Source organism: Amblyomma mixtum, chromosome 10 (assembly GCF_055824585.1).
Source record: "Amblyomma mixtum isolate Tamu chromosome 10, ASM5582458v1, whole genome shotgun sequence".
NCBI lineage: Eukaryota > Metazoa > Arthropoda > Arachnida > Ixodida > Ixodidae > Amblyomma > Amblyomma mixtum.
In genome coordinates this window covers 164340062-164345200 of record NC_143021.1, presented here as the reverse complement: position 1 = coordinate 164345200, position 5139 = coordinate 164340062, and positions in this window count along the sequence as shown.

The following is a 5139-nucleotide window of genomic DNA, read 5'->3' as shown; positions in this document are numbered from 1 at the left end:
CGTAAATGTTGAACAGGCAAATAAGCGACCTTAGTGGCCATTGCGGCCTCTCAGCGGGAATGGATAGCGGTCGCGTATATCGTGGTTTGGTTTCTGTTTTATAACGTCTAACGTCCCAAAGCAGCTCAGGCTTTAGGGCAGCCCGTAGTGGAGGACTCGGGGTGATTTCGACCATGAAGGGTTTTTTTAACATGCACTGACATTGCATAGTACACGGCCTCTAGCATTCCACGTCTGTCGAAATGAGACCACTGTGGCAGGGATCGAACCTGGCCTTCCGTGTCAGTACCCGAGCAGTGGCATGGCTATGCGCACTTCGGGGTCATCTTATATGCTTGTACAGCCGTAATTCGTAGCTCTGTAGCACAATAGACAATGCAAATTCTCCGCATCTAATAATTGATACAGGGCGCACTTATGATCCTCCGTAATTTGTTCATCACCCCTGTCATCAGCCTGCCTACGCCCAATGCAAGGCAAAGGCCCCTCCTATCGACCTCCAATTAACCCTGTCCTTTGCCAGATGTGGCCACCGTATCCGCGAGAACTTCTTAATCGCATCCGCACAACTAATTTGCTGCCTTCCCCTGCTACGTTTTGCTTCTCTTAGAATCGATTCCTCTATTTTAAGGACCATTGGTTACCTTGCCTTCGCATGCTTCCTCATGATTTCGTATACGATATCGTTTTTCCCTGACTCTCTTTGCCCTCTTCCTGTCTCTTAACATAAAGCTCATCAGTCAAGGCCCAGTCAGTCCTATTAGCCCGGAGAACGTTCCAGTGTATAACTGGAGAATAGATTTGAATTGAATTCTTCATTCCATAGTTCCGTGCGTGGCTCTCAATTTAAGTGGAACCCTTGTAGTTAACCTACACGTTTCTGTCCCATAGGTGAGCACCGGTAAGATACAGCTCTTGTATACTTTTCTCTTGAGGTATACTGGTAAACAGCCATTCTTAATCGTGGAGACCCTGCCATATGCGCTACATCCGATTCTTATTATGCTAGTTATTTTGATCTCGTGATTCGCACCTACAATCACTGCGTGCCCTAAGTAGACGTATTCCCTTTCTACTCCCACCACTTCGCTACCAATTGTAAACTACTCTTTCCTTCCGAGACTGTTCCACATTAGTTTGGTTTCCTGCATAAAATTTTTTAGACCAACCATTTTGCTCTGCCTCACGCACTTATCATGCTTTGCAGCTCATTTCCTGGGTGGCTTAGCAAGGCAATGTCATCAGCGAATCACAGGTTAGTTAGGTGTTCTCTATTAACATTTATCCCCAAACGTTCCAAATTCCGGCCTCTTAGCACCTCATGCAAACACTCGGTAAACTGCATATGCTCGACCGTGCCTCCCTGTTTGACACCCTACCGTATTTGAATTTTATTGCAGAATTAATGCAGGACTATGTTAGGTATGCCGTCGTTACATATATATTCCAGTATGTTTACATAAAGCACTTATACCCCCGATTCCGTAACACCTGCATCACTGCTGACGTTTCGACTAAGCCAACTGCTTTCTCGATAACCTGTGAAAGCTATATAAAGGCCACATAGCGTGGAGGTTGAGCATCCGCCTTACGTGCATGAAGACCGGGTTTCGAATCCCGGTTCAGCGGAATTCCCCCACCGGGTTAAAAATAAATCTCCGCGCGTCGATGGAATTTCATAACCAGGCCTGGGGTGCGGCATGATGTCGGTGACCACGACCCATAACACACTCACTCACCAGAACAGAATCTGGCCACTCAGGTGTAGTACTTGGCCACGACCTCCTATATGACTAAACCAATTAACCCCCGCCCATCAGTCTCCAGCGGCTAAGGAGCAAATGGCCAAGGTGGCGGCCACACCTGTGACGCAGGGGAGGGTGCTGAGAATCTCTGGCTCTGGACACGCCGCAATTGAAAATTGAACCTGGCAATGTTGAGCGCAAGAGCCTTATCCAGTGAGGCTAGTCTAGCAGGGTTGTTCGAGGAACCAACTGGTATGGAAAGGGACGCAATAGATCTTAGAGAGGTTAGGAGGACAGATGAGGCGTATACACTACTAAGGGGTGGGCACGTGCTATGCTACTGTGGATTAGCGGACAGCCGAAAACTAGGTGCAGGGGTTCTTTATCAGTCGGGATGTGTAGGTGGCAACATAAAGGAATTATATAATATTAATTACACGGTGGCAGTTAACGTAATTAGGCTTACTGAGAGGTACAAACTGAAGGTGGTACAGGCTTACGCGCCTACATCCAGTCATGGTGACAAAATTGTGGAAAGTTTCTATAAAGACGGGGAGTCGGCAATGAGCAAAGTAAATACACCATATACAGTACTGATGGGTGACTTCAGTACCAAGACAGGAGAGGAGCAGGTTGGAAACAATGCAGCAGGGCTATGGCATAGGCTCTAGGAATAGCGAGGGCTATTAGTAGAACACTATAGCCAAACGGGCGAGTTGGTGGTACATATTGAATGCCAACAGCGCAAACGACCTTGATGCCACGTAGAAACATGGGTTGCGTTCACTAGCTGATAAGTTGGCCACTTTTTCTATAAAATGTACTACTTTCCTTGAATAAAATTTCAGTTGTGAGTCAGCGCTTGTCCTGTGTCTTCTTCTATTTTGTCTGCGTCGTTTGCGCTGTTGGCATTCACTATTAGTAGAGTTGGCTGGCAAAAATGGTCTAAGAATCATAAATACCGTATTTCACAAACAAGACAAGTGGGCGTGGAAGAGGCCCAATGAGGGGACTAAAAGTGAAATAGACTTCACGCTATAAACTCACCCCGGCATCGTGCAATATGTGGAGGTCCTAGGAAAGGTGTGCTGTCGCGGCCACACAATGGTAAGGTGTCCTATACGCCTACACTTGAAGAAGGAACAGAAGAAACTAGTTAAAGAGAAGCCGATTAAGGAGTTAAAAGTTTTGGGAATCCTGGCTTTCCGCCGTTGCCTTTGCGCGGCTCTGCCGGCTTCCCGCGTTGTTTCTCCTCTTTCCCTTGCTCCCGCCTCAGGTGGTGGAGAGGCGGCTAAGTGATTAATCACTGTCATTTGGCCACAGCTCCGCCCCGGCTCCCCAACGGCCTTTGCCTTTGGTGCCTTTTGGCGGGATTTCGGGACCCGCTTGGGCGGCCGCACACCGCGCGACCGTCCGAGCAGAGCCCAGAGAGAGATCCCTCCGAGAGAGCGTAAGATGCGTACGCTACTGTTTGTCCGTGCCGGCCTTTGCCGTTCTGACCAGTGCTTACTCGAGCTCGCCCGCACGTGTCCTCTGACCTGCAGCGGCTCGAGCCTGTCCAGCGGGGTCCAGCGACCTCCGAGAGGCGTACCTTGCGTTGACTGCCCACTCTCTCTCGCAACCGGCCCAACGGTCGACACGAGAGAGAGATCACAGCACTGCCGCGGGGACATTCTCCTACAGCGGCGTGCTAGCGGCGCGCATTACTCTGGTCGCTTCGTGCGCGCAGCGGAGCCTTGCTCCTCGCGCGCCCCCGGGACAGGGTGACTATTGAGTGTTTGTGTATCTGCTGAAGGACGACGTGAATAAACGTCTCCTTTGTGAACTTGGAGGCCTATTTCTTTGAGGCGAATCGCTCTCCTCCCAGCGGAGGTTGAGTGCACCGCCTCGGTGTCCCAGTGTGTGTATGGTGCCGGCTGATCGGGGCCCTTGGCTCGCGCGAAGCTCGAACCCGCGGTGGTTGGTGGCCTCTGTCCACTTAGAAACCCACAACTGGCGCCCAACGTGCTAAGTCATTGGCGCTTACGCCTTTGATGGCACATTAGCCGAGCAGGTCGCCTTGCCGATCACGCTTGCGCACCATGTCTACCACCCCCAGCGGGGCACTCGGCAGCTACATGCCGGCTCCCTACGGAGTTGCAGCGTCGTTTGATCCACTGGCTGCTGTTCCTTCGAATAGCCAGACACCGTGGTTGTCCGCGGCCCCCATTGGGGTTTACGGCGACACAACCCAAAATGTCGACCACGCGGCTCCTATTGGAGCTGTATCGGAAGCACCCTGCGGTGCATCCGCTGGTCACATGCCTCAGCTGTGCACGCTTTCCGCCCAGTGCGAAAGCAGTTCGTGTCACGCTGCCGCAACCGACAGTTTCGAACAGCAGCAGCCATGCCCCGCGAGCAGTCAATTCTGCTCTGGGAACGGCGAGGCGCTGGCCCGGCTCCCTGTGGAAACCGCGCCGCTCATCGAACTAGGAGCCTTGCCTCCCTCGTTCGTGCAGCCCGCCCAAACCTCCACTGAGGCCGGGGCGCAGGCGCTGCTAGCCAGTGCTGCCCAGGCGATCCAGTCGCTGTCAGGGGCTGTTGGGACGCTTTTGGCCACGCCGAAGTTGTCTCACCCCGCGGTCAAGTTGCCCATGCCAACATACCGCGGGTATGATGACCTACTCAGCGCCTGGGATTTCCTTGAGTGCCTCACCCATTATCAGAGAACTATGGGTCTCACTGAGCAGGTGGTGCTTGCACACATCATCCCCGCAGCTGTGACTGACACGGTAGCTCGGTGGCATCGGCTTTCCGGCCACCGGGCAGCGACTCTCGAGGAGTTCCGATCAGCATTCCTGCGCGAATTCCTGCCCGCTGACTACGAGCGTAGGATGCGGCGAGAGCTCGAGCTCCGTACTGAGGCTCCGGATGAGCCGCTGCAAGAGTATGTTCGTGCAATGGAAGACCTTTTCTCAATCGCCGAGCCCAGAGCCTCGAACGAGGAGCGTGTCGAAAGGACGATCAGGCAGACACATCCGGCCTTTTCGGCTTACCTGCGCGGCGGCCGATTCCGAGATTTGGAGGAGCTGGCCGCCGAGGCAAAGAGCATTCAAGGCGACATTCTCGCCGCGCGCGCCTATCGTCCGCCACCGCCGGCAAGCGAGGCCCTTGAGCCACGCTGTGCATGGAGAGGGGCCTTGTCCTTACCCAACCGGCGACCACCCGCACAACCTGCCTTTGCAGCTGTTAGCGGGCAAAACGATGCATGGGAGTTGAGCGACAGACCTCTCGATCCCTACTCGTACGGGAGACGGGCAGCCTGCGCTGCACCGTTTTCTGAAGCGCGTGCTGATGGACGCCAAGCGCTCCAACGCACAGCGGAGGGGGAAACCCGACTCGGCCGACCCTTTGG